A 25,492-nucleotide genomic window follows, 5' to 3' on the forward strand; every position below is an offset into this window, starting at 1 on the left:
CTGTCATCTACGTCCTACCTCTCTGCGGTAGAGAGAAGTCCCCTTCAAAATGTAGCTGACAAAACAGAAAAAACAGACATGTATTTATACTTAATTATTCATCCTAGATTTCCATAGCAACCTCCACAGGAACCTCATGGGAGAAAGCCTGAATGTAAGGGACAATGCCTACCAATTCTGTACCTCCACATGTATATACTGCAGCACACTTAACGCCAGCCTCTCTCTTTGGGAGGAAACATTGCCTGGCACTCCCAGAAAGGGAATGGAGGTAGAGACCCTAATGTATGGCCCAGAAGAGATTGTTAGCAACCTCAGCCGGAGCAGTTTCAATGTGAGGGAAGAGGGTTGAAGTCAACTTGGAGGAAAACCATCCTGGAGTGGAAGGTGAGGCACAAGTGATGCATTCGATGAGTTTGGAGGCGAAGCCACTACAGCCTGTGTAACACACAGCATATTCTGTGTAACACGTGCATATTCTGTCATGTGAAGGTAGGTGTCACATTGCTTCTGCCTCACCGAGTCCTTCAGTGATCTGTACAATTTCCTGGAAACCCAGTCCCCACGGAAGTCAATACAGGTGTGTGGTCCTACTGCCCCGGTAATAGCAGATGCACTTAGCAACCTTTCAGGGTTCATTTTTATAGCCGGGTTTCTGTCCTGTAGGTGTACGATCATCTCCTTATTTTCCTCACTTGGAGAGCTGTGCGCCATTTATTACGCGTGTCCATGGGGTTAACCCCAGCGTGGTTATTACACATTATTACACGTTCTCAGAGCAATTATTTTATTTCTAGGGGAAACAGAAGCTATTTTAACCAAACAGGAAAACCTTAACAGACATCTGGAGGTGAGAGGAAAGAGCTTATTGCTCGCCTCCCCTTTCGTCCAAACGCTGATGCTCTTTCCTGTTTAATTTACCCCTCTTAGGAAAAGGATGGTTTCTATGTACAGTCCTTACAGGTGTAAGTGCTATCCCATCCATTAAGGCAGTCAGAAAGGTTACAGTGTGGCAGGTTAATAGTATGGCTGAACTCGGATGCACAGCACACAGAGGCAGCTTTTGCTGCTCTAGGCAATGCTCCTGTTGGCAGCTGCCTACTGCCCTTTACTGACCCCATTCCACCCAGATGTGCCTGCTCTGGGACCAGTGATGTTTCCTGCTCCCAGAAAGGGAACGGTGGTAGAGACCCTAATGTATGGCCCGGAAGAGATTGCTAGAAACCTCAGTGGGAGCAGTTTCACCAGTCCTTCGCCCTGGCACAGCCATTCATAGATTACTACAAAGCCAGAAGTACCATTTTCCACCATGGAGACTCCCTGCTGTGTTCTGCATGTGGATTGGGAATGCAGGGGCAGCTCTTGTGCATGCCTTAATATTCAGGTCAGAGAGTACATCTACAACACAGTGTGGAGAGGTGCACAAGCCAGGTTTAAATGAGCTACTTTGGGCACTGGAAGCCATCTAGCCAGGGTGGCATGGTGCTCCACATGTCCTAATTCAATCAGCATCTCAGCCCATGCTGAGCTCTAAGCTACTTTCAGTGCCTAAAAGCTGCCTTATTTAGAGAGCTAGCTTGGGTGTCTCCACATTGCACCGTACTCTTCAAGTGTTGATCTATCTATGGAAACCATTTCCTGGGATACACTGCCAGGCTCTGGAATGGGCTCTCAAGGGAGGTAATGCTCTCCCCTACTTTGGGGGTCTTCAAGAGGAGGTTGGATAGATATCTGGCTGGGGTCTTATGATCCCAGCATTCATTCCTACCCAGGTCAGGGGGTCGGACTTGATGATTTGTTCAGGTCTCTTCTGACCCTAGAAACTATGAAACTATGAAGAGCAGGACCCTGGTGGCCTTCGTGAAACGACATACATTTTCAGCAGAGAGAGATATCTGTTCCTGTATAACCAGCTAATTATACTCTCCCTTTCCCACCCTCACTCAACAAAAGTGATTTTTCTAACTCTATTTTGGGTCCACCAATAGCATTTGTGTGTTCTGTTTTCTCAACAGAGCAGGAAAAATCTAAGCTGGGTGAATGGGATAGGAAAGCCAAAGCTTTGTGTTTCTACAAATCCACAGAGCAACGAGCTATTATTTCAAACAAAAGGTGCTGCATTCAAGTAAAGTCATAGCCATTTTGTGGACTTGCTGCTTAGAGGTCTTTCAGAAAAGGTGCCTTTGGAATTATGTCTCTCTTCTATTGTCCTTTTTTAATCATATTATGTGGATTTTATTACCAAGGTAACAGTCCCACATGCCAGATTGCATGGCATTTACCAAGACAATACCACTATTCAGAAAATAATGCCCGGCTTATATTATTTTCGCTCTCAGGTACAGGGATGGGAGCCTTATGGAAAGCTGTCAAGGGAGATGCTGCTACAAATGTAACACGCTCTCTTTGTGATCACCCAAATGAAACCTGGTAGCCCCAAAACCCTGCTGCTGAAACACAACAATACTTTTGCTTGGGCTGTGGTCATTTCCCAGCCAGACTGAGCAAAGAAAGCGGAGGGTAAGCATTCAGGCATCCGACTCTATGAGATGACAGTGTTTCATTTCAAAGCTGCCTACAGGTTCTGGAAACCTGATTCCTATTAGTTTCTAATGGGGAATGAGTATCTACTTGCTTTAGGCAGCTTGCCAAGTCTCAACCTGGATGTTGTAATGGATAGAAAACCTGGGAGATGAAGAAAGCTCTGAAATGCAGGGACAAAGTGATTTGTCAACATGTACACAGAAAGAAAAACTCATGACCTAGCCACAAGACCATCTCTCCTCTCTTAACCAGACCAATGGGAAATGTAGGTAAAGGTGGTGGACACTAGTGACAGCTAGGCTTGTGAATACAAACACACACTGGGGGGACATAAGGAGAGAAAGTTAAGTACATGCCATCTCCAAACCCAGCTAGTACATTTTACTGTTACCTGATAATTCTAGCAAGGATGCCAAGAATACAGCTTTCACACCCCAAAATGGAAAATGTTTATCATCGGCTGAAAATCCTTAATCCTATTGACCATCATCTTCTTCTTGAAAGACTCAAACCCCCAATCCCTTCTCCTGATTACAGGAGTTATAACAGGAGCCTTAATTGATACTGTATGCCACATGGCAGTTAAATACAGGCAGCCCTTGATTTTACGACGTTCGAATTACGACGAATGGTACTTACGACACTGTTTTGACTTTCTGATGTAGGTTTTGACTTTATGATGCTCAATCCACACAATGCCACGCCAGCGGACAAGTTTGCTGTGCCGCTCATCTCCCTGCGCCAATCCACCGTTCAAAAAGCCCTTCAAAAAGTCCAGCAAAGTCGCTTCAAAGGAGTCCTTCCAAATCAGTACAATTGCTATTTATAATATAAATACATTAATGTAGCTATATTACTCGTCTATAATTGATTGAGTACAAAATTCTGGGGTATTTTTGGTGAAAATAGGGTATTGGGCCTTGGTTCAGGAATCAATCCCCCATTTATAACATTGTTCCTATGGGAAAATCGGTTCCGAGTTACGTTTCAACTTAAGATGCGGTTTTCAGGAACCAATTGGGTCGTAAGTCTGAAGGCTGCCTGTGTCTGCTTAGACCCCAGGATGCTTTGAAGGAGGCATTCCAGTGTCAACACATTATACAGAGCTAAGCAACCTTTAACAGTAAGATGAATAAGTGAGGACTCATAGAGAGGCTTATACTATTCTCATAGTCTCATGAATCTGCTACTGGTCTCCATAAATGGATACTGGGCCAGATCCCAGGTTGGTATAAATTGACATTGCTCCATTGACTTGAATGGACTCCGCCCTTTTACACTATTGGAGCCGCTGGCCTTTACTGCCTTAGCTGATGAATAGTGGAAGTGTCTGCTTTTAGTTTGTACAAGTCTCAGATTCAAAACCTGCTAAAAGCCCGTGCAGGACAGGGTATAATCACTTCATTCTCTTGTCCAGTAGGATTATGGGTTTGGTTATTCTTTGAGCTAGTTCTGGTGGGCAGCAGAAGACTCAACTTTTTTGGGCCTGTTTCTAATTGGTTTTATTCTGGTATAGACATCACAGAAGCATAGAAAATTAGGGTTGGAAGTCATTTAGTCTGACATCCTGCTCAAAGCAGGACCATCCCCCACTAAATCATCCCAGCCAAGACTGTAGAGGTTTTTAAGACCCAGGTAGATAAAGATGGAGTTTCCACCACCTCTCTGGGTAACCTGTTCCAGTGCTTTACTACCCTCCTAGCAAGGAAGTTTTTCCTAATATCCAACCTATACTTCCCTTGCTGCAACTTGAGCCCATTGCTCCTTGTTCTGACACCTGTCACAACTGAAACCAGTATAGCTCCATCCTCTTCTGAACCCTGCTTCAGGTAGTTGAAGGCTGTTACTAAATCCCCCCTCTCAGTCTTCCCTTTTCCATACTAAATAAGCCCAGTTCCCTCGCTTCACTGTTATTTACTCCTACAGTATCATCAGAATCAGACCCATTGTAGTAAGTTGTATGATACTATTGAAGTTATGCAGATTATTTAATGAACCTACTTACTCCAGTGCAAATGTATGCAACTTGAGTATTCACAGTGACCTCATTGTATCCACAGACAGTTTTACATTCCACTTAAGCATAAGCCATTGGCCTCATTTGAACAACTATTTTTTTGGCTGGGATTACAAGGATAATACTCATCAGAAATCCATAGTTTACTGCAATTCTTAAAACATGTCGGTGTATTTTACATTTAAATAGAACTGAGGACTCCTTGAAAAAAAATTTATTCCAGTTGCCTTTGTGTGCTGATGATTAAAGAACGTGGTTCAATTTTTTCCCTTTCTCATTCTTAGCTGTGTCTCATTAGACTAGCTTTTTATTGCTTTTCATATCCATCATGATTTGTGTCAGCAGAATGGTTATATAGATGGACAGCTTATTATCAGCTTTAAGCGAAGAAACAGAACACAAGAGTGGTTGCTAAGAAAAGGGAAAGGTAATTAACGCTGGCACTGGAATATAAATGAAGCTTGACATTTTCACTTTGTGAGTCCAAATTAACCCCTGTCTTAATGTTATAGCATGCAAGAGACAATATTATGCTTTTGCTTGCTTCTTTTCTCATCCCCCGATTCTGAGTTTCTCCTGATATAAAATGACACAGCAAGTCTACGCCTGTTTTGGCGTGGTCTCCTGTTGTGATGACATCAAATGGAAATGGGGGAACATGCATAAAAGATGTTTCATTTCTAATGGGCTACAGACCCAGGGATCTCACAATTCATGAATTGTGCCTACAGGGTAATTGCGTGTCTCAGGATCATTATATGCAAGCTAAAATTGCACACACGCACATCCATGTGCAGCCACATTTGCGAATTTGGCCCGTGTAGTCCTAGGGGCTCAGGTGACCATGTATTTTTTTTTTATCCCAGATTGCCAGGCAATATCCTTGTGAATCACATTTGTTTGTATCAGAGTTCCTGAATCAGATCCAGGAACAACAGATGCAGAGGATGTTTGAAATGGGCATTTAAACACAGCCATTTCAGGACCATCCCTGATGCATGTTTTACCAGCTTCTGTTTCCCACCCACTCTGATTCATAATTGGCCACTTCTCAGTAGGAGCCCAGGCACGGTCTTACTGGAGAAAAACTTTCCCATTTGAATCCTTCACGAACGCAGAGGGACAGACCGTCATAAGGAGCAGTTCTCAGCCGTGGCACAAATGGCAGGTGTCTTATATCCTTCACTGGCAAAACCTCCCAGCCTTTCAGTTCACAGGCCATATAGACTGATATAGGGGGCAACCCTGAGAGTGATCCTCAGCCATGCTGAGCCATGTGACCTGACCATCCCTTTGCATCTTACCTTGTGATCCGTACCGGTGTGCTTCCTGCTTCTCAACTTGGGCCCTTCTAGGAATCTGTGGACAACTTGTCTCTCCATCTAGGCTTCCTCCTGCAAAACAGGAAATTAAATATAGAAGGCCTGGAAGTCAAGAACAAGAAATAGTGAGATTATGGCTGGTGGGGTTTCTGCGCTGGAGGACTGCGGTGGGGGGTGAATTCTGAACACACTGCAAAAAGGGGCAGGCTAGGGAAGAAGTAGAAAGGGGGAAAGGCCTCATACCCCAACATTCATTGGGGCTCCCAGGGGCAAGCTGAACCACACCTAGGAGGTAAATTTAAGGTTTTTTAGCATAGATGGTCAATGCATATGGATTTAAGGATAGTCTTATGGTTGACCCCAGTTACCAGTATCGTATAGGCACACTGTCCTGGTGTCCTGTAATCTACTCCTGCTCATGTCACTGGGAGGAATTCATCATTCAAGCATAGCATGTAGCCCAGTAGCTATTTTATAACAGTCACGGCTATCAACGGGGCACAAGGGAAAACCAAAGCCTGGAAAAAGCTGGGCTTAACTGGGAATAGGCATCAGAAATTCACCACTCATGTTGGTGAGTTTTCTTCTTCTACTTCTTGCCAGCTGCATCCTTTCAGTATTGCAGGCTGGAAGTGGGAAGAGTCACGATCTATAAAATACAGGTTTTAATTAACTCAGTGTAAGGAGTGACAGTGATAGGTGGTTTGGAAACAGTGGCTGTAGAGGCAGCACCAGAAGGAAAAGGGACAGACATATTTACCCTTTTTTTTTTTTCCTCCTGAGTGATCCAAGGGATTCTTGGTCTGCTAATATATCATGAAACCTTATTCTCAACAATGAACTATTTTCTTCCTCTTACTAGACCTCTTACTTTTGGGAGCATATTCTATTCCCATTAGAGGAATCTGAGGTTTTCTAAAATGTGTGTGTTGTCTGAATAGGATTTTGCTGTGACTTACTGTAGAGATGGAGATTGCCAACATATTTTTTTGGTATTTCGTGGTTTCTATCCATAGTTAGCGAAAGCCTGATCAGAGAACAAGGACCATTATTTGCTGACACAAGTTAGAAAAAACTTGAGGCCAATTTGACCTTTGCCAGAGGCTAACTGAGGCTCCTGACAATCCCCAGGATCAAGTTGGCAGGAAAAAAAATCACATAAAGCAACCTAAGCGCCATCCTTACGCATGACAAGTTCTGCTTGGGTGTCCCTGAGCATCTAGTCCAGAATTAAATTAGCCTCCTTCAGACTAGATCCCTTCAGAGAATCTAAAAATCCATCAACCCAGGATATTATTGTTATAGATCATTGTTATTGGGACCTCCAGACACTATTGCAATTTGGGATAAAGGCCTGATTATGCTAGGCCCTGTAGACCCATGTAACTGCTGTCTCTCAATTCAATCTGTGAACAACAGCCCAGCCCTCTTTGAAGCTTCTCAGCCAGCAGGGAAATCACCCTGTTGTGTTTTTTCAATGCACTTTATCCTCCCCTCCTTTTCAATTTTCTCTTCAGAATGCGGTATGTCTGCAAAGTAATTAAGCTCAATTATCTGACGTATAAAATGGTGGAGGGTGGGGAGGTTACAAGGAAAGATTAAGTGAACTGGGAATCTTTAAGCAGAGAGAAAAGAGGACTGAAGGGAGACATGATAACTCTTTACAAATACTTACAGGGATATAATATAGAGGACAGGGACCAATTATTCTCATCAGTCAATGAAGCCCGAACAAGGACTAATGGGCTCACACTGAAGAAGGGAAAATGTGAAATAAGATTTAAAAAAACCCCTATAAAGAACATTAATGCAATAGAACAAGCTGACAAAGGAAGATGTCAAATCATCATGCTGCTAAGAGCCAGATTTTAAGAGGTACCTAGGTGCCCAAAGATGGAGATAAGCGCCTAAAGGGATCTAGGAAAGTGCTTGGAACAGGTGACCTAAGTGACAGTCTCCTATTCAGCAGGAGACAGATGCCTAGCCGGCTTTTGCACCTAGTGGAGTGTACAAGACACCTCTTTGCCTCATTAGACAATGCCTTTGGAAATCTGTGCCTAAAAGCTAAACCCACTCAGTCCTGCCCCTATTATAAGTAGCCCAGAATCCTAAGGTGCTGTCTGTCTGTCTGTCTGCCGCTCTTTTTCAAACATAAAAGGTCTTTTAGTGAGAATATCATCTTGTACCTTGTTTGAAGATACAAAAGGTTCTGGGGTGAGACTTCACAGCACACGAGTTACTTCTCACCAATAAACAATTTGTATAGCCAGCCTTAGGGTTCTTTAAGAGTTTGTCCACATGGGGAAGGGACCACAAACTCAGGGCCACCTTGCTAGTTACACTTAGGATGTGTTAGCTGCACTTAAACTGCAAGCGACTGTGTGTTCAAGCAGTGAAACATGTGCTAAGTGTGACGGCATCATGGCCATCATTGCGGGACTGCTGGAAAAACTTTTCCAAAACTCATGGCACTCCCGAGAGGTCCCTGAGGACTGGAAGAGGGTCAATTTGTGCCCATCTTCAAGAAAGGGAGGAGGGAGGACCTGGGTAACTATAGCCTAACTTCTATCCCAGGGAAGACCCTGGAAAAATTCATTGAGGGGTATATGTGCGATAGGCTTGCAGAAGGTGGGATTCTGAATGACAGCCAGCATGGCTTTGTCACGGGCAGGTCTCGTCTTACCAACCTCATCTCCTTTTATGATCAGGTAACTTGTCACCTGGATGAGGGAGAGGAGGTTGACATTGGATACCTTGGCTTCCAAAAGGCCTTTGATCTAGGATCCCACAAAGTCCTCGTGAGAAAATTGGAGGACTGTGGGCTTAACCATGAGACAGTTAGGTGGGTAGGAAGTTTGTTGCGGGGTGGGACCCAGAGAGTCCTAATGAGCAGTTCTGTGTCATCTTGGCGAGAAGTGGCCAGTGGTGTCCCACAGGGGTCAGTGCTTGGTCCAGCGCTTTTCAACATCTTTATCAATGATTTGGATGTGGGGGTGAAGAGCTCGCTGGCCAAGATCGTAGATGACACCAAGTTATGGGGAAGCGTGGTCACGCTTGAAGACAGGCTGCAGATACAGGCGGACCTAGACAGGCTGGAGAGTTGGGTGGATTGGAATCAAATGAAGTTCAATGTCGAGAAATGTAAAGTGCTCCACCTTGGGATGAACAAACCCCAACACCTACAGGTTTGGCAATGCTAAACTGACCAGCACCATGAATGAAAGGGACCTGGGCGTAATAATAGACCACAGTATGAATATGAGCCGGCAGTGCGATGCTGTAGCCAAAAGGGCAAATAACACCCTGACACGCATGAATCAATGCATCTCCAGCAAAACTAGGGAAGTGATTCTTCCACTATACTCAGCATTGATGAGACTGCAATTGGAGTACTGTGTCCAGGACTGGGCGCTGCACTTCAACAAGGACGTGGTAAAGCTCGAGAGAGTCCAGAGAAGGACCACCTCTATGATCAGAGACTTGCACGGCAAGCCATATGAAGTAATTACAGTGCAGCAGAGCAGCCTCCTGGCACATCTACAGGCACCCACACAGATTTAACACTTACTAAGTGTCCTGTGTGAAAGGCCCTCAGCTAGGTGATGAATTTACAACACATTAGCTACTCCTCATTAATGCACCCTGTGGATTTCCTTAGCGCACAGTAATTGTAATGTTGTTTACTCCACCTTGGGCATGTCTACATACGAAGTTTACTGTAAAGTAGATTAATTCGCTCCACAATAAACATCTTGGCATCTACATGTGCAGAGCTATTAGGCTGGAATAAAGTAATAAACTCCACAGCAGGGCAGTACTTGTAAATACAAGTACAGGGTAGGTACAAGTACTTGTAAATACTCCTTGCTGTGGAGTTTTTTACTCCGCAGAAGCACATGTGTAGATGGTGATGGGGCTGGCTGGGGCATGAGGGTGCTTCAGTGAGGGGGGCTGCCTGCCAGCTAGCCCCACAGTGAGACACATTTGTGCCCCAGCCAGCCCCTCTGCAGCACACTGAGCTGGGTTGGAGCAGCCCTGGGCTAGCAGGTTGACCCCTGGGTCTCTTGCTAGCTGGAGCTCCAGCTAGGCTCAACCGCAGTCCTGGGTGCATGTATAAATGCTGCGACTGGCAGCATTAACCTCTAGCATGATAAGCACTGGAGTTTACTGTGGCCTATTAATAGGCATGTGTAGATAAGGTACTGTGAAGCAAAGAGCTTTTTTGCTTATTTTTTTTTTTCAAAAAAGGTCAGTTCCGTTGGCCCTATTTTACAGAAAGGGAGAAAAAGGAGGCACAGAGAAGAGAGATGGCTTTCCCGAAGTCATTCAGAAGATTAGTAGCAGAGTAGGGAGTAAAACTCAGACCATCCTGAGTCCCAAGCTTGTGCTCTATCTATTCTACAACAGAGGCTCACTATGATGAATCCTGTAAGAGAGAATTGCAGTCTCCTGGGGCCGACGAGGCAGGGCTTAAGTGGCGTAGAGCCTTTGTAAGAGGTCACTGAACTCTTGAGAATTACCTTAACTCTTTTAGAAAAGCCATGCTAACTTGCTTCCCAATACCACTTTATCTCCCAATAACCATATAATTAACTTATGTCACCAGCGTATATTGTTGCTCTTACCCATATGATGGGTCCTTTTAAAAGGAAATTAAACGTGTCAGGCATCATTACATAATAAACCTACCAAGTAAGTAACCATTCAGATTTCAGTGACCATGATTTAAGAACCTGGCTGAGTTCAGACATTTGGAAAATGTTAGCATCTGGCTAGACCACAGATAATTTACCAGTACATTAGTGATCATTTTTTTCCAGCTTCATATACCACCTGGTAGTTCCTATTCATGCTATGGAAATGTTTCCTATTCCAGCATACTTCTTCATTATCTGCAGCTGACATAGTGGGTACCAGAATGCAGGCAATAGCTCCAAATACAATGAGAAACTCCTTTGCTTATACAAAAGTCTTCTTCTGACTTTGAGTTAATGATGTGGCTTTGTTAGGAACTCACTGAGGGCCTGGCTGCATCCAGCCTAGTGCTAACAATGGTTTGAAGGAGCAAGTACTGAGGCTGACTCATCTCAGTACTCCCTTTTGGACAGACACCGCATGCTTAATATTAATGAGAGCACAGTGCATCTTTTATATCACAGGAGTAAAATGGCTTTGCCTTGTTCTACTCCCAGTCCACAGGTAGACCACCGGGATCAAATATGGCTCTTGTATCTAGAGAGGAACACTAGAAACACTGCCCATCTTATCTTCAGCATATTTCCTACAGAGGCCATATAATTTCTAGGCCTGTGTGAAGCGGCTAGTATTTGCTTTGGATTCAAATTTGGCTGATTTGATTCGGTGATTCGAATCACCGTCCCAAATTGATTTGGTGATTTGGCTGCTGCCAAATTGGCAGAATCTCTGAATCAAACAGGCCCCATCCCCCGCCCACTCTCCCAGCCCCATCAAGGGCTGCCCCACCTGCCCAAGTGTCCCGCAGTTAAAAAAAAAAAAAAAGCCCTGCACTCACTGGCTTCTGCCAGGCCGGGGGAGGGGGGGAATCATCACTGTACCCCACTGCCCCGCTTTGCATGGGAGGCTCTGCCATGAGCCCCCAGAAGCCCTGATGACTGCTGCAGCAGCTGGTGAGTGTGGTGCTGCTTCTTCTTCTTTTTTTTTTTTTTTAAAGAGCCAGTAACACTGGGGCTGGGTGGGGCAGCCATTGATGGGGCTGGGAGATTGGGCCCCTCCTTCAGTCTCCACCCACACCAGCCCCCTACTAACTGTGGCAGTGAGCGGGGACTGCCTGAATCTGTGAATCTCTCTGAAGCTCTCTGAATCTTTTCTGAATCAATTTGGAGAGCTTTGACTCGATTCAGACCTTTCTATTGGTCTCCCAATTCAATTCAGATTCGGCTGCCAAACCGGGCCAAATCTCCTCCAAATCGAATGAGCACCCAAAGCTTCACACAGCCCTAATAATTTCTTTCTTGCCATGCTACTCTCTCCTTTTTCTGCATCAAGAGACAGGCCAAGATGTCCCTGAGTAACACAAAAACAACAACAGTATCAAATATTATCATGGGTGGCTGGTGCCTCTTGAGTTCGGGGGGCACATGCCCTCCCTGACACCAGTCAGCAACTGGGGTGGGGGCAGTCCCCCGGTGGCCAATCCCGCTGGCCGGGGGGGGTCCCCCGGGGGTCCCCCCCACAGCCAAATCTCACTCACCATGAAAGCGCCGCACCACTTCCAGAAGTCCTGCTTTTGCACTCCCCACACTCCCTGGCTGACACTCACAGAGGGGGCACTGGTGCTTCCACCTGCCCCCCTTTCTGCCGGCAACACAGGGGAGCGCAACTTAGCAGAGGCTGCCCCAGCACTCTCAAGGGGTGCACGTGCACCCCCCTAAGCATCCACCCCTGAATATTATAGCCTATTGTAACACTCTTTAATGCACATCTCAGTCTTTTTGCTAGAGATAGTTGTATTTTTTTTAAACAAAACTGCTTTTTCATCTAGAAAATGGCCTCCTTTAAAAATTCTTTTTGCAGAGGATGCTAACCTTTTCTGTTTTGAAAATGTGCACACTTCTTTTTTTAAATGAAAAACATACAGAAAATATGATACAAGGTATTATTGATTTTTTTTTAACAATTCTTCCTTACAGAAAACTTGGGAGTTCAAAAGATGAGAGGTACTTTTCATTTTTTATTTTTAGCTAATGTTCTAGATAAAAAACTAAATTCTGCAAGACAACAATAGGGAGAGAACATGAAGGTCTTTAGTAAGTACTTTGAAATGAAACATTTTAACAGCTTTTTTGTCAGGAAAATGGGTTCAGTTTTTGAAAGCTAAGGATAAGCAACAAGACTTTAGGGCATAGGTTCTGTATTCAAAGGAATGTGGAAACTAGGCAGACTTTGGCCACCAGAGAAATCTAAGTAGGATCTGTGTTGAGTGCATTAGCTTCGGGTGAGTTAAGTTCGAGAATCACTCAAATTAAAATGAGGATAATATTTTGAGGCGATAAAATATTAAAATGTGAAACTTCCATTTGACTCTGATCCAGCCTTCATTTTTCCCATTTAAGCTGTAGCTTATGCAAAGTTTGATACCTTGCCAGTAATAAGCAAAGTATCTGCTCTGTTGCTAAGGGGAAAATTGAGCTCTGTGTGGCAGTGATGTTCCTGCTTGGTCCAAGGTAAAATAAATCGAATCTGTGAACTCTTGAGTGTACAGCCAACGAAAATTATACTCTTTCGCCACGTGTTTATCAAAGGTGTCCAACTGAAGTGCTCTAGAACATCTTTAAAGAGTTTTAATACCATCATCTCTCTCTCTTCTTTTTTTCTTTCCTTTACTGATTCTTTAAAAACAAAGAAAACATGCAAACAAAAGCTCTTTCTCATGGAAAATTAAGGTTGGGCTTATCGAAAGGGGATTGCGTTACTAGCTAAACACCAAATCATCCTAAACAGCTGCCTTAAGGAAATCCTTAAAGTCAGCAGCCAGAGAAAAGCAAAAACGATATAAGCTGGGGAAGAACAGGACAAAAGCAAACAAGATTAGTAATCATGGATGCAAATGGGGATGGCTGGGACATGTGCATGGAGGAAAGATCCAACAGCACAACAGATACGGCATCACCCTGGTATCCTCAAGGCAAGAGACATCAAGGCAGACCAACGGCATCACGGAGGTCTATAGCAGACACAGAATTAAGAACCATCAAAATAACATGGGAAGAAGTCAAGAGTTGATGCAGAAGCCCATCATAACAAAGAGCTTCTGATTTAAATGGAGTATTAACAAATGCATGAAAAAGGGGTTTGACAGAGGGCAACAGCTTCTAAAATGAGTCTAACACTTAGATACACTAGGAAATTTTACCCACTGTGCTTTCAGCAACTAAATCTCTTAGGGTCCCCCAAAAATGACAGCCCAAGTTTAAAAGCAGGTGTTGGTGCAACGTGACAGTTATCGCTCTCTTCATTCAGCCATGCTGCAGATAGAAATAGCAAGTGATATCTGATTTCCTGTTGAATATAAACCTTAGGCATTTTATAAGTTGTTGGTGTTATGGCCCCGACCAAGACTGAGGCCTATCTGAACCCCTCAAATGGGACAGGAAAGGAAAGAGCCCTCTGTTGCGTTTAACATGAGCTATCTACTATATGTACAGCAATTACAAGTGTGCACCTAGTGTTGGAGGCTGAACTCTTAATTAGTTAATTGCACAATTAACTTCATCGAATTGAGGGTGTCACTCCTCCCACTTTCAGCACAGGAAAGGATTTTAATGGTGGGTGCTCTCTCTCCTTGAGGTCAAAGCCTATAGCCTGGCTCTACCTCAATGCTTAATAATTAATTAGTACCAACAGACAGACTCATTTATTAGTTGAAAACCACAGGACTATATTATATCAAGGGCTATATTACAGGGCAATTACACTCCAATTCATTCTTAGATTCTAGCAATTCATTCTTAGAAAAGGAAAATTTCCCACGGAAAAATAAAGCACTGGAAAATTTTCCGGAAATGTGTCCTTTTTTGGAAAATTTTCTGCCCCACATCTCTGGTATGTTGACTCCTCACTAGTTTTGGCGTGAACATAAGTAACTAAACAAAGCATGGTTGGACCATCAGACTAGGTCATTACCCAGTTAAAGGTAAAGAGTTCACCTTTTCCAGAACCTGCTGGTCTCTCAGCTCTCAGATCATGTACAGTATTACTCTAGGTAAGTGTGACTCTCATTTAACTCCCACACAAACTATTGACAGGCCTACACTAGTGGTCTACACTAGTTAGGGAGCTTACTGCTCCCAACTCAGCTCTGCATCATCTGAATGAATCCTTGCTCATCTACAGCTACCAAACTTAGGAAGAGATTGCAGTTTTCACCACTGAGGTTACTTGAAATCATTGCCTTACCACGAAAAGCTCTATATTTCCAATCTACTTCAGACAAATTTGGGAAGTTCCTCAGTCTTGCTGAAATGTTTGATGAATTTGTAATGCAACTCTAGCAAAGCGATTTCTGTGCATATGTCCACACGACCCCTTGAAAAGAGGTGCGGAGTTGCTGCTAGAAATGCAATGGATGACTTCATATAGCAGAAATTGTTCAAGGACTTTGAGACCTTTTAGGATGAGGAATGCCCTACAATTGAATGATGATGATGAGGAGGAGGAGAGGAGGAGGATATTCCATTTACAGGTTAATAGATAAGGATGAATTGATTGCTCTGTACTCACTTTTGCATAAAGAGTCAATTCAGTGTCCACTAAGGGGTCCTATACTATTTTGGCTCCGATTCTCATTTGTACCCACAGTGCTGGTCGAAGCTGGGGAATGGACATGAAAGGAGCTCCTTTCTTTCTTCCTCCCCTCATTCCTAAGAAGCCAGATACCCATAAGAAAAACCACCACAGTGGATCTACAGATCAGGCCCCTTATCTTTATTACATCCCTGACCATCTTTGATAACCAGGAGAACTTTTCAAGCTAGATAGATATCCCCAGTATTCATTCTGTAAAATGATAAGAGAATTACTTTTAATATTGGCCCTGTAAGTGTGTCTGGCACTGTATAGTAGGAAAAATAAAAAAACAAAAATCTCTGTTTTAAAGAGCTTGCTTTACAAAGGCATAAACAAATCTAATAAATGCAATGCAGCAGGAACCAAGAGTGGCATGCTGATGTTTACATGGATTGAGTATGTACTACATACATGTGTACATGCATGTACACAAATAGGCACATGCATGCACCTATGCACATACACCCCTACATTTATAATAATGATCTTCCTGTACCTTGAAGAAAACATCACCTCCCACCCTTCTCCAAGCAAATAGGCAAATTGTGTCTGGAAAAGCCTGCAGTTTAAAGACTTGGAGTTGTAAAGTGCACGAGAATAAACACAGCACAATGAAATGCTGAGTGTAAAAAAAAAAGAGAGAGATATGGGCATACCCTCATTTATTTAACTTCTGTTCTTTGCCTGATGCATTCATGCCTCTAGAAGATGCACATCCTTTTCAGCTGCTCTGACAGGCTCAACATGCTCCACGCTGTGATACTATCCCTTTCTTGTTTATTTATTTTAATTCATTTAGCTCTGCAGCAAAATGATCCCCTGTATGGGCTATTATTTTATTGTTGGATTTTCCTCTCCTCTTTTATTGCCATTATTGGAGGTGCCGATGTCATTACACTCATTCAGTGGAAAGAGATCAAAGCCAAACGGGAAAAGGAGAAAACACACCATTTAAGAAATAAATGCTAAGTTATGAAGATTCTGTCTGCTGCAGAAAGAGAGATTTTTATGCAGTTTTTGGCATTTACAAATCCTTTGTGAAAAGGTCACTCTGTACTTGGAATCTTTTATTAATACTGAAGAATGGCCCAGAAAATGTCATGTCTTTTTACCATGGTATTTACACAAAAAAGTATGACTAAGCATAGGAAATTTTTCAAGCGGGCTGGCATTAACAAGGCCTGAAATCACAATCTTTCTAAAGGGATGCGTGCTTTCTTTGCCAGCAAGCTGGCTCAACTGGCTCAGAAGTTGGCTTGAAGCACTGTGTCGGTTGCTAAATTAATTGTTCTAGCACCGTATCGTTTCAGGTGGGGAGCACCGAGTGCACTGGTAAAAGCAGTGGAGTCAAAGGGATGACCTGGTTTTGACAGTCCGGCCAAAGAGTTATGTCCTTTAGGACACAGCTAGTCCTAGAAGCCTTTTGTTTGGCCTCCCATGCCAATCTGATGAGGATGAAATGAGATGGACTGAATTTTCTTCCGAGGTGCTGAGTCTTCCAGTGACCTACGGACCTTACTGAGGAGTGTAGGTGATCAGCAGTTTCAAAATCCTCGTTTGGGTACCTTAGTATGACCTGGGTCTTCATGCCTGGCTTCAGTGTCTGAGCGCCCAAGAAATCATTAGTAATAATATAACTTTAATATGATGGCACCCTATGTTCCTATTGGCACTAGTGGCTGCATTGTGTATGGTGCTGCTCAAAGATAGACAAGAGAGCATCTTTTGCTTTGCAGATTTACAGTCTAAAGAAATAAACAGCTGAAGGAGAAGGAATGGTGATAAATTATGCAAAGACAGTGTTGGGCATGTCAAAGCATGCCAGAATCATAAGTTTGGCTTCCAAAAACTAACTTCCCTCTATTATTCCTCTTTGGGGATTAACAACAAATATTAACTAAGCTATAGTGAGTTCCAGCTGTGCAGACCCACTGAAAGCAACAGGAATTAAAAAAAAAATTTTTTTTGGAGAATATTGGAAGACAACCAAGACCCGAATTTGAAGATACTACAACCTATTTTTTCCTGCAGAATCTTTATCGTGGAGGCTTTCTTTTGCCTTTGTGTAGCGCTCTGTACAAAAGGATCTTGTACCGAGTCTCGACTGGGGCTTTAGGATAAAAGTGTTTGAGGATTCCAGTAAAGGTCACACAAGATACAAATAACCAGAACCGTCTCCCAGTTCTCGGGAAGTCCCTGAAAAACCCTGGGCTTGACTCTCTATCTATCAAGACATTGTACATAGCCATTTTTGCCAATGTGGAACCATAATGCAAACCCTGGAGAAGATGCAGCCCTGTCGGATGCCTTTTGGAACTGAACACAGTGTTTAAAAGCTTTGATGTTTGACCACAGCTGCTCTTTCCAACACCTGCCTTTCCCCTACCCTAATTTTATTTACTGCCCATTGTCCAAAAAACAGGGATAATGATTTTTCACCCACATTGACAGGCTTGCTTTGGAGTGGTTTGTTAGGAAGATAAGAATTTAAATACTAGCTGCTGGCCTGTCTTCCCCAGACCAGGAAGCTCCAATGCCAAGCTCAAACCCTGCTCATGATCCTCCTTCAAGGCACAGCTTTGTTTCTCAAAGGCACGACTCTCACCATAGCACCAAAGCAAAAGGATTTCCCTGCTCAATGCAAGTTGCAGAGACCTTTCAATCCATGTGTGCCCTTCTCAGACCCCAGGGCATGCCACATTTTCCTTCCAGCAATTCCCATCTTCAATTAAACCTCGCAGCAATTTATAAGAATCACCCCACTCTTTCCCAGAAGTCTGACAATCAGGCAGGGCTGGCTCGAGGCCCTGAAATGGCTGGAGCTTCCTCTTACTGAGAGACGAGCACAATTTCCTTGTCCTGACAACATCCGATTCATGCGATGCCTTCTTATGGGCTTATTGGTATTCACGCAATTTGTGTATATGTCAGAAGCTGAACTTGGTGGCATTCTCTACCTTTTCTTCTGCATCACTGAGATCTTTACCGACTCCTGGATGGGTACAGTGGTTGTCTTTTCAGATTAGTGAGAGATGGATGAACCAGACTGCTTAGTCACCCAGTGGAAGAGTGAAGCCTGCAGGAAAATGATGCTGGAAACTGGAATGTTGTTTCTAACAACCCAGCAGGGGATACACAAACCCATGCCTGTTTTTAGATGAACTTTCCCTTTTGCATCCTGAATAGTCCAACAGGAAGGGGAAGCTATTCCTTTTTTACGTTCTGGGTTTCCAAGATTGGTTGGGGGGAACCTACTCTTTCACAAATAACATGCACCGACTTCCCTGCACTTACACAGACTTCAGCCAAAGCAGTGCAGATCAAGGCAATAAATTCAAGGCAGATTTCACATTCTCTTCATTATGCACAGCTTATTTGAGATTGTAGATATGCACAGTGGGAGCAAAGAGCCTATCAGTGAGAACAACAGGTGATAATTAACATGCTGGAACGTCTTTGTGAAGTACAATGCTTAGTGGCAAGTCTGGGCAGTGTTCATAACCTAAGGATTTCTTTTTAGTTATGCCCATCTATGCCGTGAGCAAAACACTGGGTCAAATGTGCTAATCATGTAACTCTATCTATATCCATGGAATTGCACCAACAGAGAATTTTGCCCTCGTTCAAACTCATCAACTATGTGCATGGAGTCAAAGTCCGGATTTAAATCATATATATACATACATACATATAAATCATATATATACACACACATATATATTCAGAGGATATATACATTTGGTGACATGGGGCCAGTTCTGAAGTTACTAGAACTACTCAAGGCTTTTGTGGCTCACACAGTTATAGATATTTAGTAAATACACAAATGTAAGGCCAGGCGATGCTATTTTATACCATGTGCAAAGCCACTGATGTGAGTGGCATTGTAGAGTATCTGTATGAGTATGTGATTTAATTCAAAGTATAATACAGGCCTACGAGGAATGGGAGATTATTGTAAATCACACTGTGTATGCGTGTGCAGACAGGCACATGCAGCTTATTATTAATTCTATATGTAAGTTGTGCAAGTTCTCTGAATAATTTTGTTGCCTTCAAGACTGCGATCATTTCCCCAAATGCCAGCCATTTAGTCCTGGGCAGATCTATTTTTCTCATTCCCACCTGAAAACATTTTTACAGTAAATAAACTAAACATCCAGCAAATTCAAAGCGTATGGACTGTCAATGGAAAGTGGATTTGATTAACCGTCCTTTTTTCCCCTGTCAGTGCATTTCCTGGGAAAATTCCAACTTTTTCTCTTTTCAAACATACAAAGCCACTTTGTTTCACTGGTATAATTTCTTACAATAACATTAACATATCATTGGAGCTCATTACCTTTGGTGTAATAGCTCCCTATTGAACTGTGTCAGACTCATTATGACAGTTCCTTTTTATTCCAGTTTTGTGCTCCTCTAGAGAGTTGCACTGCAGCACCAGTAATAATGATTAAACTGCTGTCTAACGCTTCACTGGACATCCAAACCAAAGAGGGGAAAATTTCTCACTGAAGATGGGAATTTCTGCACTTGCACTCAATGCTGCTCTGTGTTCAAAAAGTCATTACAACACTGTGGTAATTTTCAGACAGAGGTGTGTGCAATGGCGAGAGCTTGCAAAGTAAAACTGAAATTACTATTATTATTAATAATAATAATAATAATAATAACCCCCCAGGAAAACAGAACAGAAACAACCTGCCCCCCCATGCCAGAGAACCATGCCAAAGGTCATAGGAAAAACAACATATGACAAAGAGATACATTGAGATACATTTTTAAGTAAAAGCTTCTAATTGACATCAGGCCTCTTAGTCTCACTGAAGTCAATGAGATTACTTGTGTAAGTAGCTACCTGCTTGTATATGTATATAGCTCAAAAGTTCACCCCACATCTCTCTCAATTGAGCCAAGGGCCAGTTTGGAAATTTGTGTGGTTGAAAAGTGAAAAGAGCGGCCATCCACGGGGAAAGAACAAAGCTGTCTGCAATCAGATGCAGGCCGAGAAAGACAAGAACGCAGGCTCGTAAGAGTCATGGTAACCTATGGACGCTTGTAACACTTTTTGTAGATTTTCTATATTTAACGTGTCTTTTTTATTAAGGGAAAGAAAATTGTGCCTGGCCTCCTGAGTTGAAAGGCTGAATAAAAGAGTTGATAGACTTGGTTGTTAAAAACAATGGGGTACAAACCTGGGAACGCTTTATTGTACAGGACAACCTACTTTTAACATAGACTTTCATGTCTATATGTCCCTCACCATTTTTTTTCCTCAATTATTAGAGTGATGTGCACTCAAAGGGCATAATCCTATTGGAGATGTTCCCACTAAAGTCAGCCCCGGCATGAGCAGCTGTATAGCCCATTGGAAGGGGCACAGTGGGAACTGGGCTCACTTATTAGACACCAGATATGGATATTACTGACCTCACAAGCAAAAGGGTCAGGCTTAAGGGTTCTCTATACCTGCCTGCTTCTTCTGCAGTGAAGGCATGGTGCTTTGCTTCATCCCCATTTTATATAAGAGCACCTCCTGGAGGCTTCACCCCAGTCAGGACCAATGTGTGCTAGCTGCTGTATAAACTTTTTGATAATCCCTAAAAATCTACCATCTAAAAGAAGAGAGACATGCTGATAGGCCAGACAAGGTAAGAGTCCCATGAACATGTCTGTACATAGCAAGCCATTTGCTGTATATAAAAAGTTGCATTCATCCTACACAACCCAGTAATTATGCGGCACCTTACCGATTACTATTAATTAAAATGTACACATACCAGAGCAGGTCAGAAAATGTCTTCTTTTTCCATTGTTGCCTCTGTGGAAACCTTGAAAACAAAACAACAAAAAAATCAATTTAGAACCAAAATACTTCCATTATCAACACTGAAAAATGCTTCACCAAAAGCAGAATATTTGTTTTTCAGCTTGTGGATAGAAAGCACAAATATTTTGGAGATATTTTCAAATAATTTTGTGGTGTCAAATCCAATTTTCCGTCCAATTTTGAACCAGTGCTAAAATGACCGTTAGTTATAATGTATCCTGTAGTCCTGGAACACAGTATGGGGAAGTAGAGGTGGGACTGAAGTTAAAGTAACAAAAAAAGTCTCAACGTGCTATAACGTGAATCGCTGTTTGGGGTCAGAAGCCATCGGTACGGCCAGGCGAGACTAGCACAACATCAGTTTTTTGCTTAATTTGGAAGTCATGTCTCAATGGCAGTGAAATGAATGTTTCCCCTCAATCTGTCTCAATCCTCCCAAATGGTGTTTGAAAAAAATGACTAAAATATTTCAGATGAAAAAAAAGCATTAAGTTCCTTTGAAAAAAAATGGTGTAAAGTTTCTCTATAAGTTGGTGGAAAAACAACCAACACTATCCATAGACTGTTGTGAAATCATTACTGAAATGCCATTCAAGAACACTGGTACCAATACAGGGTTGAGACTTTACTACAGGAAGAGGTGGAAAAGGTTAAGGACAGCAGGTGCAAGGCATAGATCTAGATTTTGAGCCATATCATATGCTCACTCAGGTCTGAAACTCAGGGCTATAGGATTGTTTCCATTCAAAAACATAGGATCAATTCTGCTCCAGGCCCAGTCTGACCAGGCGCGGCCTTTTCCTTAGGGTAGGGCAGATTCCCGTCTTTCTAAATTAAAATATAGCCCTCCATTGAATACAATTTACGTGGGCTCTGAGCTGGAGATGTATTTGGCCCTTAAATGATGCACTTGAGTGTAGATTATATTACATTTCTGCAAGCTGCTGTGAGTTAATATAAAAAGTCAGTCCCATACAGAGAGGCTGATGGATGTAGATTCGGTGCAGTTTTATTATTAATTTGATCTGTTACCTGCTAAATTCATGCAGGTGGGCCACAGGACTTATGTAAGCAGGCAAGGGACCATCTAAAGAGATATTAGCCTACAGTGAGTCCTGAGGCAAGCAAACAAACTGCAAATTAATTCCATTGCTGCAAAATGGGAACCATCACTTTGCCTGTCAGATCCTCTTTAAGTGCAGAGGAGAGCTGGAAAGAGTCTAGCAACTGGTGCCTGGCTATGGGGAAAGAAACCACTAGACTGTTCCCTTTGGGTAACATTTCCTCACTTGTAGAGATGTGGCTGAGTCCAATTTCACCACCTGCTCCCTCTTTACTATCCATAGTTAATAGGAAAAAACACATGGTACCTGAGGGTAATTCAACCCACTCATCATTAGTAAGAACTCAGTTGCTGAGAGAACATAATCCCCTGACTCACTGTCTTGCCTCTATAGAAAGCAGATATTTCAAGCCTGGATTCTCAGCTGGTATAAATGAGGGTCAATAGATCCACAGAGGAGGATCTGACCTTTGCTATGTAAGAAGCACTCAACAACTGCCGTTGAACACACACACACACACACCCCCGCCACCAATATTCAGAGGAGAAGCAAATCCAGAGTCGGCAGGAAAGCTGCCTCCTTTTAAAGACGATGTTTCTACCGGGAGAACGGTGCTCATAAGCTTTCACTACTCTCTCTGCCTCTAGTTTCCAGCCAAACCAAAGGAACAGAAACACAAACAACAGAAGACATCCCTGAATAAAATCAACTTAACAAAGCAAGCAAGAAAACCCTTGGAGTTGAAATAAATCACTACAACAGGAATCTACCCCTAAGTAGAGATTAGGGGGAGGGGGGGGTAGGATTGAGACGTGTGATCAAGGCCATAAAGTCCACCAGCAATTCAGCTATTGGCATTGATTTTGTGTGAATGGCATTTAGATATTATCTTGTTTGGCTACAGTATAAACCCTTAAAATGTGCCTTTCTTTAAAGAAAGAGCTCTCTTTTCAACCATTTTGTGAAATATTCCTTCCATTGCTTCGACTGATGGTGTGAAATCCTAAAACTTTGAATGGGAGGGAGGGGATTTTTCATTACGGTTTCTTGGTACCCCCCACCTCCTCCCATTCTTCCAATTTGTCTTAACTATATTTAAAAGCAGCTTCTTAACATCATTATCTCCCATTTTCACCTGGGTTTAAGTAACCATGTGTAGCTTCCTGCATGGTCTGTCCTATGTGATTTCAATTACTTACCTATGTGAGTTTGGCAGATAGCAGTTCTAACTAATAAATAACTCCAACCTGGAGGGAAATCACTTAGTTTTAGATCTTCTTATACATCTACAGAAACTGGTCTCTGCTTATTGAGTCTCTTGAAATATGTGGCCAGTCTACTTTCACATATGTCTAGGATAAGATATGCATAAGCTACACTCAATGAGCCTTTTCAAGCGAACACCATCAAAAACTCAGTAGTTGGTATATGGTTTGAAAGTACTGAGGACTAAATATTTTTTTTGGCTATTCAGAGGAGCTGTGCTGGTTCTCTCATCACTAGCATTTTAGAGATTGGGTTGAAGCGGGCTTGGATTTGGGCCGTGGCAAGATGAATTGGTTTATGGCTGTGTGCGTGCAACTGCAATCTAGGTGGATCAAACTTTACCTTTTTCCTTCCCAAATACAGAGTTTCAGAAGCAGTAGCACTGATCTCACTGTGATTCAAGACTTTTGCCCTATGGTCTTTGAGGCATAAGGCAGACCCATCAACATCAATAGGATGTCTCCCTTTGGTTTCAGGTTTTTTTTTTTAATGACCAGCAGGAGTTTTAGGCCTGGTTCTTTACTCACACTACTGTAAGTTAGGAGGGAAACTTCACTGTTAGGCGGGAAACAATGGGTTGTGCCAATGCAAAAGTTCTTCAGATCATATCAACATCAGTAATCAAGCCTATAGAGTATAGTCACCCTTGGTTGTGAGTAACATAATCCAAACTTTTCTAATTTGATCAACACCAACATTTCAAACAATAAAGGAGAGCCCCAAATTGCATGAAATATTATTCTGAGCTGGCAGGGGTACATAAAAATGCTGTGACAGTACAATCCCAGAAGGATTTCTTTTTTTTCTTTTTTTTTTTTTAATTCTTTTTATTACTTTCATGGCTGCCATTTCGAAAGATGTGAAATGGACATGCAGGGACATCCGTACCATGCGATTTGATTTTGCTTCTTTGATGAGTCCAGCTGTAATGGGCCATCTGGCTAGTTTGGCACTGCCAGGCTCCAATCAGTCCTCAAACCCTTGAACTACTACCTGGGATCTAGTCCCAGCCACAGTCTTTTTCTGAGCTTCACAACACAGGTGATAATGCCCTGGGTTCTTCTGCACCACAAAGTTCAGCAGAAAATATACATAATCCAATATAAGCTTCAAGTCCCAGGTTAATCCACACCCCAAAGCACAACAGAAAATATAAACAGTCCAAGATAAACACCTACAAGCGAGGGTTAGTTCTTACTCCCTACTCTCCCTTCTTCCTTGGAGAGACAAGCCTGCAGCCTGTTACATACCCTCTTCTCCAAGAGTGGAGCCCAAGGTACTCTCTGCCATTTCTTCAATCTCCCCCTCTCTTCTCTGGAGAAGAAGTCCACATTTTAATGGGCAGTTCCTGGATGATGGTATATTTCCAAGTCAAATGGCTGTAGAGTTATGTACCACTGCATCAATTGAAGATTAGTCTCCCTTGTGGCATGCAGTCATTTTAATGGGGCATGATCAGTGACTAATTGGGAGTGGGTCCCCAGGAGATAATACTGGGGGGTCTCTGCAGCCCACTTAACTGCTAGACACTGCTTCTCAATTATCGTGTATTTCTGTTCTTGGGGAAGGAGCTTCTGGCGCCTTCAATACATGATAGGGTGTTCCCCATCCTCAAAATCCTGTGCGGGCACTGCCCCAAGACCCCGTTATGAAGCATCTGATTGTACTATAAATTATTTCTCCCTGTCTGGGGAATGTAGGACTAGGTCATTTCACAGTAAGCATTTTATTTCTCCAAACACACTTGCACACCCCGCTGACTATTGAATCCACTGCAGAGCCCCCTTTTGCAGGAAAACAGTTAGGGGGGCCGTGGTGGCTGCAAACTGGGGAATAAACTGCCGATAGTAGCTACTAGCTAGCCAAACCTAGGAAGAATTTTACTTGTCTTTTTGTTGAGGGTACCTGAGATTGTATCAGGTCCTTTACCTTGTCTATCAGAGGCCGGGTCTTGCCATTGGCCAGGTCGTACCGAAGATACCTGGTCTCAGTCTTACCTAGGTGGTACTTGGTTGGGCTGACCGTAAGTCCAGCCAAGCAGATCGTCCATAAGAAGTGGGGCCACCTGCATGGCCCCGGTGTCCCAGATGCACTGGTATGCCTCTGCCACATGTTCAAATGT

The 25,492-nt window shown here is 42.9% G+C and overlaps 1 protein-coding gene across 1 annotated transcript in view; it reads right to left on the reverse strand.

Moving 5' to 3' along the window:
* Positions 1-25,492, reverse strand: part of LOC102563781 (exonuclease V) — a 264,829-nt gene that overhangs the window by 63,063 nt on the left and 176,274 nt on the right. Inside the window, exons 6-8 of the mRNA XM_059717112.1 lie at positions 20,991-21,041; positions 5,866-5,955; positions 3,184-3,363 (exon numbers count right to left, since the gene is read on the reverse strand). The gene's annotated coding sequence lies outside the window, so the exon portion shown is untranslated. The remainder of the gene's footprint in view (positions 1-3,183; positions 3,364-5,865; positions 5,956-20,990; positions 21,042-25,492) is intronic.

The sequence above is a fragment of the Alligator mississippiensis genome, chromosome 14, assembly GCF_030867095.1.
Source record: "Alligator mississippiensis isolate rAllMis1 chromosome 14, rAllMis1, whole genome shotgun sequence".
NCBI classification, from domain to species: Eukaryota; Metazoa; Chordata; order Crocodylia; family Alligatoridae; genus Alligator; species Alligator mississippiensis.